Raw genomic sequence first — 13,169 nt, 5'->3', positions numbered from 1 at the left:
TATTTTTATTGCCCCCGAATCTCTTCAAGGAGGCTTTACAAATAAGGAAATGGAAGGCTCAGAGAATTTACACAAAGGGTAAGCGGTGAATTATGGGCCTGGGATTGGTTCTGTGACTTCTCTGGCTCAGAGCGCTCTTGCTTTCCAACTCATTGCCCTGCCTTCCTGGAAAGAACACTGATGGGTGTCCCTTCTCCACGCTCTGCCATTTCTGCTGGTCAGGGCAGGCCTGGCCTGCCACCCAGTACTCTCAGACCATGCCAGCCACACCATCCAAGGCTGGTCATAAGGGCCTCATGAGGTGGGGGTGGAGTGGACACGCTAATGTGTTCAGCCTTCAGGCTGGAGATCAAACAGCCAGCAGGATGAGATGTAAATCACCCTCAGAGACAAACAGTTCCAAATGACCAGCAAACACAGATTCCCATGGACACCCTACCCCACACTCTGTGCCTCCCTGCTGGCCCACAAGTGGGGGCTGAGCACACCCTGGGAACCGAGCTTCCCAGGGCCTTCACAGGCCTACTCTCCCCACTTAAGTGTCTTTCTCAGGCAAAGTTCACATTGGGATCTCCACAGGACCCGACATGAGCATGCAGTTTGCAAAATGGTGTGGCATTAGCTGGACACGGGGGAAGAATGTGCAAGGCTCTTGCTCGTCAGTAATAAAAGGGTGGCCCTAATGACCTCGTTCAGTAGTGCGCAGAACCACCCACGTGTGACACATGACAAAAATCGCGAGCTCTGTGTCTTTTCTAGCTCATCACAAAATATTTTGTATTTTTCCACATTACCTATTTAAAATGAAGAACCTTTGGCATTATCTCCATCCTTAGAGGAGATTACAGAGATTTCATGCTAAGCTGCAATTTGGAGAGCTCTCTCTGACCCACAAGGGGCCCCTCTGCCTATTTCCTGAGTTACATTGGCTCTAAGAGAGGACATTGCCTAAGACTGTTAATAACCTCTAAGCAGGTTTGTTTCCCACCAGTACCATCATTGGCAACTATACCTTATACTTTGAGCCCCTAGCTGTCTGGGGACCCCGAGGGAACGGACAGTTTTGCATATATGCTTTGTAGAGATAAAACACATCTTTGGGAAGAAACAGCGTCTTCATAGCCAATGACCGTTTAAGGCCTGTCCTGGGATCCTCTGCCAACATGGGTAGAAAATAGTGCTGGGAGAAGCCCTTCCCTAGGTCATTGGTGACATGTCAGTGGTTACACTTTGGGTCATCAGGAGCTGCAGGCTCCTTTGGCTCCAGCGCTGAGGTTTCATTGCAGATAAGCCCTGGGACCCTCCCCGCACCAACCCCCCCTCCCATGGACTTCACACCTCCTGTTACTGCCCCAGCAGTGGGAACCACTGCTGAAGCTCAGCTCTGTGGGAACCAGGGTTACTAACGTTGCCCTCAGGGAGGCCTGGGGCATCACCATAGCCTCCTCTTCACCCCCGAGGCCTGCTTCTCATCTCCCAGCACTGCAGGCAGTAACCCTGTGTCCTGTGAAAGCTGAGGAGAGAGGAATGTCACATGAAAGGTGCCCGAGGAGGCCTGGCTAGCATCAGGCCACCAAATGGCAGGTGCCAGGTGGTTAGCATTAATAGAGAGGCTGTGGGGGGCAAGGGCTTGACTCTAGAGGTTTGGTTTCAGACGCTACTGCTAGCTGGCTGCCACACTTCAGCTCTTCGCCAAGGAGAGCCTCTGGGCTCTTGATATCGATCTACCATTTTCCTCTCTTCCCTGCCTCACAAGAATGATGTGACTTCATTCTTAAGTCACCTGTCCTCAAAATACCTTGATGACCTCAATCCTTTCTGGGCTGCCTGTTTACAGCCTCAAAGCTACCTTTCTTAGCATCAGGGCTTCAATCCTTCCTGCCCGTCTCCAGCTTCACTGAGATGACCACTATTTTAATGCTCTCAATAACTAATTCTTCTCACACTTCCCACACTAAGTGGCCAGAGAGGAGGAGAGGGTGCCAGAGTGGGACTCACCAACTTGGCCAGATGTCATGGGTGATAGCTCCTGAGCAGGCTGATGTAGTGCTCCTCCATGCTTGCTCCATGGTCAACCTTTGCTAGGTGGAATGGGAGCCTGGGAGGAAGACGTGAGTCAGAAATAGACAGACATGGCAGGAAGGGCAAGACCTTGGCATTTACCATACACACGAGTTTACCATGTCCCAGGAATGAGCGGAATTCTTCATGCTTTGTTCGTCGTGAAGTTTGCTTATAGCGTTTGGTCTAGTTTGGGAACTTTTCTGACATTTTTCAAAATCTGTAGTAGGAAGACTGATCAGACAACAGCCAGAGAACTGTCTGGGGCTGTCTACTCCTCTTCTCTTGGGAGTTCTCTGTCCACTTCTTTCCCACTTCTACAGAATGAGATAAACTCTATAGACTGTCTTTAACATTCTTTGTGACTCATATTTCCGTGATGTCTCTGATTGTGTCCCAGTAGGGCTGTCCCCATGACCTATGTTCTGACCATTCTGAGATAGTCTCACAATGAAATGAAACCTTCAAACCCAATAGGTAGATATTCCAGCAGAGGTAGGAGGGCGAATGATATGATGGGGGACAGATGAAGAGGGACTTCACAGAGAGACTGTGCATCAGTGGTGGGCCTTGATGGGTTCAGAAAGACAGCTACTCCTTCTTCTGTTGAACACATGAAGAAGGAAGTGCAGAGAAGGGACTGTCCAGAGCACAGCATCAACCCACAGATATCCCCAGGAGTCAAGCCTGAAGAATGGGGGTTATGAGCAATAATTAAGCACATTCGATTTCATGTTTTGGGAAGTCACGATGGCTCCCAAGGATGACTTTATAGCAAGACAGAGATGGCCAAGGAAGGTGGATGATTGTAGCCTTCCATGTGAGACATACTGAAGGAAGGATTTGGGGTTCCAGTGGGGTGAAATTCCTGGCTTTAGTGATGTGGGTGTTTAGGACATCTGCTGAAGCAATTGGGATGATGAAGATTGAGAACTGACACCTTCACTCTGTCCAAGCTTCCCAGGTTGTCTCTTAACCCGACTCTTCTAAGAGCTTATCCGTCCCTGAATACTCCTAGTGTAAATGCCTTCTTTCTCACTGATGGATGCACTACCACACACCTGTAACCCCAGCATTTGGGAGGCTGAAGCAAAGGATCATGACTCTGAAATGTCATATGCTACGCTATATATCAAGACCTGTTATCTCAAAACAAAGAAAGAAAGAAAGAAAGATGCCAAATAATTCTCAGTCATTCTCATGGGTTGCCTCAGAACTGGGAAATGAGAATATATGAGAGGAAGAAAAAAAATTGCTTTTCAAATTGCTGTTCAGACGATCCATTAATTTTTTTGTTTGTTGTTATTTAATTAATTTTACCTACTTACTTGAGACAGTGTCTCTAGTCCAGCCTTTCCTGAAACTCTCCATGTAGCTAAAGATGGTCTCAAACATCTACTATCCCCCCCCACTCCGCCCTCGTACCTGCTGAATCATGGAATTACAAGTATGGGCAAACATGCCTGGTTTGTGAAGTGCTGGGGAACAGATGGGGGACTCTGCGCATGCTAGACAGACATTCCACCAACTAAGCAGAAGATTCCTCCAGCTGACTTTGAGGCGCACCGTCCCCCATGATGGCGTACTGCAGGTTCCACTGGGGGCTATCCTAAAAGTGCGAATCCCCAAGCAACAGCTACGTTATGGTCTTTATTTCCCCAGAATGCAGCTCAGGTCCTGTATGGCCTATGGCTGGTGTTTGTTGGATGAATGAGCTGGCCTCCAAACCAACACTGACAATTCCCTCTTGAATGCTGGTGTTGTGCAGCCCTCTGATGGCTGGCGTTGGCTGGACGGTCCTATTACCATTCTGTCTAAACCTTACTCAAGCCTTCTTAAATCCCATCCCCTGCCTATTCAGGTTCGAAGGATTTGTTCCACTGTGGCAGCCTCACGTGCCCTGCAATTTTAGATGTGAACTTCTAGAGGCTTCTACCTTTCCGTTTTTAAGTTAAAGAATAGTGAAAAATAATTACTTTTGTTTTTTTCCTCCTTCTTTTTTAATAAGAAAGGAAATGTTAGCAATAGGAAGGTCTTCAAAAGGCCACTTCTCTAACTCAAGATTTACTTGAAAGCACAGACCCGTTAGCTGCAGGGCAGGCTTGGTATGTTTCTGATTACACCAGTGACCCTCACCCTCCAAGCCCTTTGTAGATGGGCCTTTCTTCTAGACAACCTACTGATGAGCAAATGATCTAACAGATTTCACACCACATAAATTTAAGCCTAATAAATGGCTTCAAATTCAGAGCTCCTCATTCTGTGCTAAGAGAAGTAGATCCTTTACTAAAGCAATTGTGTAGACAATTAATAAACCCCTATATAGTACTGGGAAAAGGAGAATTCTGTTCCACAACTCATGTCTCCAAACAAGCTCCAGCCAAATGACTAACTTTGGGAAATCTTGATTTACTTGGGGGCTTCTTGTTGAGGTCACAGTGAGAGAGATCTGGTCACAGATATCCCCTGTCCTGTATAATTCTATAGTCACCAGTCATACGTAAAAACTTACTTTAGTGATAAGTGAATTTATCGTTTTTGTTTTTTAATAGCCTATTTATTTTTTACTTTATGTGCATTGTTGTTCTGACTGTGTGTATGTCTGTGTGACAATGTTGGATCTCCTGGAACTGGAATTACAGTGTGAGCTGCCTTGTAGCTGGAACTTGAACCCACGTCCTCTGGAAGAGCAACCAGTGCTCCTAACCGCTGAGCCATCTCTCCAGCCCCCAACATTTGTATTCTTTACCTCCATTTCAAGGGCTCAGCAGCCACACATTGCTAAAATGATTCAGTTACAATGTAACACATAACATTTCTATCGCACACAAAGTTCATGGAATAGGTCTGTTTTCATTGGTTATTTGGGAATCTCATATCATGCACCACAGTCTGCCCCACCTCACCCATGACCCTACCCCCCCCCAAAATAAAAAAACAAACAAAACAAGTCCATTTTGTGTTGTCCAACATGGATGGTACAAGTCTCTTAGGCAGAACCTCTCAAGGTACACATTGTTTCTGCTGTGTCCTCATTATCAGTAGCGATATGGTCTGAGTGATTACATCCATCTAATTAAGCATGATGAAGTGAAGTTCATAGCAAAAATATAGATGAAAACGAAATCCTATTGTCAATGGGAAAGAAGGGCACTTAATTTTAAATCTGCTGATGAGCTCTGGTTTCTCTCAACTCCATGCTATTTTGAGTGTTATATTTACAGCTTCGAGGAAGAACAATCTTCATTATCCAAGGCCAGAAAAGAGAATCTGCTTTCTCATCCTCACGAGATAATTGCTCTGTCTGAATTAACCAGGTGATTACTCTGGTTATCAGCGACAACGTGGACATGTCTGAGGTTAGAAAGGGTAGTAAAGTAAGCCTAGAACTCTCTGACCTACATAGTCTCCTGGACAGGTGGCCAGAGGAGGAGCAGAGATTAGTCAAGCCACATGCCTGGCTTTTAGCAGGGCAGCGTTCTCTTCTTAGGGGGTGACTCTCTAGCCTTGGTTTATTAGGAGGGGGAACTGTTCAGTGCCAAGGCAAAAATGTAAACAATCCTAGGAGACAATCCTCAGTCTAATAATGTGTATGTGTGTGTATGTGTGTGTGTGTGTGTGTGTGTGTGTGTGTGTGTGTGAGAGAGAGAGACAGAGAGAGAGAGGCATACAACACACACTCACTTAAGCAAGTGGAGGCCAAAGGTTGATGTTGGGTGTCTTCCACCTTATTTTTTTGAGTCAGGATTTCTCACTGAGCTCAGTTTACCTGCTGGCTAGACTAGTAGTCAGGGAGCCCTGGGACCTGCCTGTGTCTGCCCCTTCTCTGGCACTATGCTTACAGACACATACTAAAATTGCCATTTACATGGTTCTGGGAATGCAAATTCTGGTCCTTATGATGCATAGCGAGTCCTTTACCAGCTGAGCCACCTTTCTAGCTCTAAGTCACCGCAAAGGCTAATCTTTTAACTTTTACAGTTAGAAATGGACTTGGCCCCATCAGACAAAGGATTTCCTAATCATGAGAAAGGGGTTCAGGTGTAGGATAGCCTAGAAGAATGACAAATATCTGTTGGCTTTTCTGCATAGGTAATAGAAACACCCAGATAGTTCCATTCCAAGCATTCATTATAAATTCTATATCATACTACACATGTAATTCCCCCTCCTTGGTTGTAGATGTTATTAACAGCATCTTTGGCATTTTGTGTGAGAGTTACATCTTCCCTGGTAAACTGAGTGTTGTAAGCACAGTTAGTTTGTATCTTTTATTTAGGAACTTAAGTTTCTTTCTCTTCAAACTTGTCGTAGGTAAGTGCCAATTTTTATGTCATTTTCTTAATCTACTAATGTTTGCTAAACTCTCTTATTTTGTTTTGTTGTTGTTCATCTTTGTGGTAGAGGGGCTGTTCAGCGCTGAGCCAAAAAATGCATGGGATTGAAGCAACTCTGGGAGGCAGGATCTGCGATCTAAATGACTTGTGCATGGGGGAGGGGAGATGTTGGTATCTGGGTGGGGACAAACATGTGCTATGCAAGTGAAGGTGTACTGATTGTATTGCTACATTTTGATTCTCTTTTGTTCATGTCTAATGGGTTTTACACTCTCCTGGTTTTTGCTGTCTTTCATATCTGAATATGGGACTTCCATAAGTCTGTAAAGCTGGTACAGCAATGATGGATTCCCTCTTTTTTTTTTTTTTTTTTTTTTGCCTGTTTGAGAATGTCTTTATTTTTCCTTCATTTCTGAAGGATATCTTGACTGGATATAAGTAGTCATAATTGGCATAGTTCCTTTTACAACTTGGAATACATCCCATTCCCCCGTGGCATGTATATTTTCTGCTGAGAAGTATGCACTTACTCCAATGACTGCAGGTTTAAATAAGGCTTGGCAATCTCTTTTCCAATTCTTAGCACTCTCTCTTTGCCTTCTACTTCAGATATCTTGACTATTATAAGTTACGATGAAGATCTTTTCTTGTCAAATCTAGTAGCCTTATACCTATCCTGTGCCTTGGTGTCTTTTATCATTACCAAGACTAGGGACATCTTTTAGCTATGACTTTATCGAAAGGATATTCTAGAATTTGTTTCTTTCCTCAGATACTATTTGTACATTTAGTGGTATTTCAAATGCTTCTTTTAGCTATATATATGGCTGATTTCAAGTTTGAAATTTCTCTCTTCTACTTGAGCTAGTCAGGCCTTCAGTTGCATTCTGGTTTGGACATGTTGAGATCATCAGACCTTTTTCAACCCCCTGTGTCTGTGCCAACTTTCTCGTGTATCACGTGTTGTTTTTCTGGCTCTGTGGAAGTTTGTGTTTTCCCTAATCCCACTGTCCCCTTTCGGTCATTCTTCTGAGTTCTTTGCCGGGTATTTTGCTGTCCTGGAGGTCTGTTGATGAAGAGTTACCGTGTTGTCCGTAGGTCTCACATTACCTTGTTTTCCTCTTTTTCTTGTGGCTCCATTGAGATTTGCACAGCTGGTAAATGAATCACCTCCACCACCTCCAGAGGTGGTGAGCGTCCTGCTCCATCCTCAGTCTATCTAAAGTAATGATTCAGAAGGGCTGTGTTGACTTTGCTTCCGACTGGACACCATAACATGAGTCTTTCCATAGCTCCCCCTGCTGTAATCCATGGGCTTGGGTGCAATGAAAAGAGATCTTTCCTCTCACTGAGCTGCATGCAGAATGAATACTCTAGTGTCTAGGGACCCAGGTAGGTGTGGCTTAAACTGGCTGGGTACACTGGGTGGCTAGTAGCTGGTAACATTCAAACCCATGCTTCAGCCGAGATCTAAGAGTTGAGAGGCAGGCAAGGCAACTCTTTCTTTAGAGCAAAGCTATGGTGTAAACTCCAGAAAGCTCCCCTAACTTGCTCTCATCTGTCCTTTGTTGACAGAGGTTTCTGTCCTGCCAGGTTCCCACATTTGTTCAGTCCTAAAGGATCACACAGAGGTCTATATTAGTTATAAACTGATTGGCCCATTAGCTCAGGCTTCTTATTTACTAATTCTTATGACTTACACTAGCCCATAATTCTTGCCTAAGTTAGCCATGTGGCTTGGTACCTTATTTGGCGAGGCAGTCACATCTTGCTTCCTCTGTGACTGGGTCACCACTGCAGACTGAGCTTTCCTCTCCCAGAATTCTCATTGCCCCGCTTCTACTTCCTGCCTGCTACTGGCCAATCAGCGTTTTTATTAAAATACAATCGACAGGGTACAAACCATTGCCCCACAGCAGTCCTTCATATTGCAAGACTTGCCAGGGACCATGATGAGGTTTCAGGTGCTCACAATTCTAGGCTCGTCATAGTCACCATTTGCCCTTCAGTGAGTGGCTTCCCCAGGTGGGGAACCGGGATCACAGCTTCCAGTCCACTTTCTTCCTCTCTACGCAAGTGATAACCCCAAGTCGATGCAGCTATCATTCACTTGCTAGGCTCTAGAACCACTCTGACTGTGGCAGAGTTACTGTGCTCATAACTAAGATGCAGCTAGCTGTTTGTCAATCTGGTTCTTAATAGAAGAGGAGGCAGGGGCAGGCCTCCATGTGATGATCTTGCCCTCTCTGGCATCTCAACCCTGCGGTAACCAAACACTGAACTGGTGATCCATTCCTCCCTGATATTCCGTCATATTCTCCTTTTCAGGAAGTGTGCCACCACCGATTGGGTTAACCATCCTGGATTTGTCCTCCTGCCCTCTCTTCCCACAGCTAATCATTGACAAGCTCTGTAGAGTGTATTTCCCAAGATGCTCTCTGACTCTATTTTCTCCGTATCCACCATACCTTGGTCCAAGCTGCAGTCATCACTCCCCAGCGTGTCCGCCCCAACTTCTCCCACTATAACATCGCTGTGGAGGCCATGGTGGTTCCTCAAGTTAGGTCCCTAACTTCATTCCTGCTTCTGATTCTTTAATACCTTTCATGGACCCTATGAGAAAATCAAGGTTCCTTTATTGAATTGAAAACCTTCCTCCCAGTCTCTGGGTTTCTCATCACACCTGTCTGTCCCCTTGCACATCCATTCTCTATCACCTGTCGATCTCCCAAAGCCCCGTGCTGCCGTTTCTCACAAACCCTCTGCTGTTGGTGCTTCTTTAATCGCGCCTCACTCCCTGGCCAGTTAACTTCACTCACTTTCCCCAGCTCAGCAAAGTGTAACTTCCTCAAGAGAATGTTCCATGAGCCCCACATCAACCACTCCCGGGTTCAGGTACTCAGAACGCCAAGGGCCTGCTTCCTTTCATTTGTAGGATAAATGTATAAGCATCCACCTTAGCACGTAAACTTTGGGCTTTATGTTGAGAAGGCATGATCATACCTCTGTGCTCACTGAAGATCTCTGGTCCGACTCTCATTGTGTACAAACCACTGAATGAATGCAAGAGCTACACTATGGAGTATGCAGGACCTGGTTGTTGCTTTCATTTTAATTGTATTTATGATTACCTTTGGCACGTGTGTGTGAACACTGTACACCACAGTGTGTTTGGAGATCAGAGAACAACCCTGTAAAGCTGGTTCTCTCCTCCCACCTGTACGCAGCTTCTGAGGATCAAACTCGGTGTCAGGCTTGCACTATGTGGCACTGACTGCTTTTACATGCTGAGCCACCTCGCTGGACCTAGACCTGGTTTTAAATCTTGGTTTTATGGTTTTCTGACTTGTGTGAACTTTGTTCCCTCAGAGATCCAGTTATTAATATGTAGGAGAACCTAACAGCTCTCTCCTAGGGGCTTATAGAAATGAATGAAGTAATTTTAGTGGAGCTCCTGAAGCAGCTAGCATCTGGCACATAATTGGCAATTGGGAAATGGTTATTGCCATTACCAAAATGCCCCTCCTATTTGAGAGTTACATCCATAATGTGTTCCCAGAGTGGTTAAAAGATAATCAACAAAATGTGTGCAGTAGGTTGCATAAAACACCTCTGCCGAATATGCTAATAAGAAAAAATATACAGATCTTTACTATACCCACGAGGGAAACATGATAGGAACATCCCAAAAATAATAGTCTCAATTTGATAGAATTTTTAATTACTTGAATTTGTTTTCCTTTCTTCCTCCCTTTTTCCTTTCCTTCCTTTCTCCCTTCTTTCCTTTCTTTTTCCTTTCTTTCTTCCTACTTTTTAAAACCTCTTTCAAACTCCCTACAAGGGAAGTCACTGTTACAATGTAAGAAAATGTAAATTCCATTTTTCTAAAAAGAAAACTAGGAGCAATCCTATTACTAGAACAGAAGATGATGAACAGAAGAAACTAAATTCAAACCAAAAAGAAAACAGCGAGAGCAGACAACGCTGGCTGGCGGGCTCCCAGGGGTCTGCCTTTGTGAGAGTGGCTGAGTCTCATTTCCTCACAAACCTTGCTGGAACTTTCAACAGTGGATAATCTTGGCCTTTGAGCCATTGCTGCTTCAGGACAGCCTTCTCTGTTAGGTACCATCCTCTTCTATTGCATAGATGAGGAAACCGAGGCACAGACAGTAACCTACCCAACCTTGGGAGTGAAGAATCAAATCCAGAGAACAGCACGGGCTGTGAGCATCCCACCAAGGGGTAGCTCCCGGTTTTGATCCAGAGGCTTACATGGAAGAGACTGAAGTGCTTAACCACGAGAAGCTGTTGCCTTGAGGGGCTTCTAAAGCCCATGACTGTTGGAGCAATGATTTTTGTTGTTGTTGTTTGTTTGTTTGTTTTTAAAGTGGGTAGCAAGTAGGAATGGGTATAAAACCAGGAAAGGGTACACATAAATAAATGTTTCCATCTCACACTGCAAAAAAGATGCTACAGAAGGGAGTTAAAAAGAAAATGCTTGCCCCAGGGACACGGGACTGTGTTAGCTGCAATATCATCACTCCTCTCCCAGCGTGTGGTGACTTCGTGTTCAGACGCCCCGCTCTGCTAAGCTGCCTTCCAGGGAGTGGTTGCATCTTTACGAGATCTATGAAGATTGTTTAGGCATTACCCATGCCCCAATAACACGCACACACGCACGCACACACGCACGCACTTTCCCCTTCATGTGTATCTCCAGTCACGTCTATTGACGCCGCTGAAATTCAGGGTGAATCCTATACTGGGTGCAGGCTCCAAATGTGTCAGTTGCCTGGAGATAAGTTTCTGAGCCTTCTTGGTAGATGAGATGGGGAAAGGTCACCTGGTTCACCCCTTCACCCGCTTGCCCTTCGTCAACCTAAACTGTCCCCGCCCCTCCCCACAACAGATGGAATGTGGCTCTGCTTGTAGGGACCTCCAGGGAAGATGTCTCTGGCCTCTCCCTGGGAAGCCCTCATCAACCCTTATTCAGAATGTTTAGGACCCGTGGGAGAGCTCCCGAGGAGACTAGCTTATCAAGGTGGGATTTATTTATTTACTGTCCAAATCATTTCACATCAGATTAGCTTGTTGCTCTCTGCGCTCACCAGCTGAGACCCGAAGTGACAGATTATCCCATTGCTTACTTAGCCAACCATAAACAGGACTTGAAAGAAGCGACTTTGCCACACATAACTCATCTTTTGAGAATCTGACATGCATCAAGTTGATTGAAAACTTCTGCTCATTATCTGAAGACACTTTTTCTACTCCCCTCCCATGTCTGTTCCCAAAGGGAGCCACTGACCTCGGGAAACTCACTAGTTTTCTGCCACCGAGAATGGAACGAGAGCATGGATATAAGCCAGAAAGTCGCCTCTACCCGGAATGGCCTGGGCTGTTGAAAGTTCCTTTCCCATCTCCATGGGCCTAGTGATCAGGAAATGGCTCACTGAACTCTGTGGTCCTCGCTCTACGTAGTTTGACCAAACCTTCAACTGTTCCCAACTGACTTTGTGTCTACGACTTGATTGCAATAGAATTGTCATAATGGATATGTAATATCTTTTGTTTTGTCTTGTTAAGACAGGGTTTCTCTGGGTAGTCCAGGCTATCCCGGAACTTGCTCTCTAAACCAGGCTGGCCTCAAACTCAAAGATCTATCTGCCTCTGCCTCCAGAGTGGTGGGATTAAAGGTGTGTACTACCACTGCCTGGCTCGGAATTGTAATATCTTAATAAGCGGTGCGATCTCTGCGATGTACAGAAAAGAAAATTGTGTCCCCCAGTTTGTAGAATGGTTCTGTTTAAAGCGTGTTGCTCCTTTCTTCATTGCACCCTCCAGTCCTCTCCACCATCGCCAAATGAAGGAGTAGATAAAAGGTTGCTGACTTGTCCTAAGCCAAAACTGGAATGGGTGTGGGAATCTTAGAAAATGCGTTCTTTCATTAATCATCATCATAGGGCGATGGAGAGGTGGCTCAGCGGGTAAAGTGCTTGCTACGTAAGCATAAGGACCAGAGTTTTGACCCCAGCACCCACATTCAATGATAGATGGGCAGAGCAGCCTGCCTATAATCTCAGCATCTGGAGTGTAGAATCTAGGTTAAACTGAGAGACCCTATCTCAATAGATATAACGTTGGGAGAGATGGAGAAGATACCAGATGTCAATCTCTGACCTCTACACACATGTACACACACACTCTAACACACACTTGTTCCCACCTACATGGACACTCACCCATGTGTCCCCACACCATACACATGCTCCCCCCCCAAAAAAAACCATCATAGCCTCTCATGCCTTTAATTACAGGTAAGGGCATAAAGGCTGAGATGGGCTCTCAATGTTGCTTAAAGCCACTGACAAAAATCTCGCAGTTGATGTCAAGCCCACCTTTGTCGGTCTCAGAGGCTGTTTGTGCTGTTTGTGTTGCCTTGGCTAGATCTTCAGTGTAGAGGAAATGACCAGCTGAGGCTTGAAGAGAAACACTAGGTTGGACGATACAGAAAGGAATGACCCGGCTGATAACAATAAGATTTTCGTGACAGTGAAATCAAAAGCAGAATACACATGAAGGGACAGCTGTTTTCCTTGTATCGATTCTTGGGGTGCTCTGCTCACGGAATGTGAGGTCATCCATACAGAGTCAGGCAACAGGCATCTCATACTGTTTTCAAGAGCCAGAAAACGCTATGGGAATGAAGGAACCTTTCCTCTTTGAGAGAAAGAAGCCCTGCTGCTTGAGAAGAAATGAGCTGCCCCTCTC

This window comes from Arvicola amphibius, chromosome 2, assembly GCF_903992535.2.
Source record: "Arvicola amphibius chromosome 2, mArvAmp1.2, whole genome shotgun sequence".
NCBI classification, from domain to species: Eukaryota; Metazoa; Chordata; class Mammalia; order Rodentia; family Cricetidae; genus Arvicola; species Arvicola amphibius.
This window is presented reverse-complemented; position numbering follows the sequence as displayed.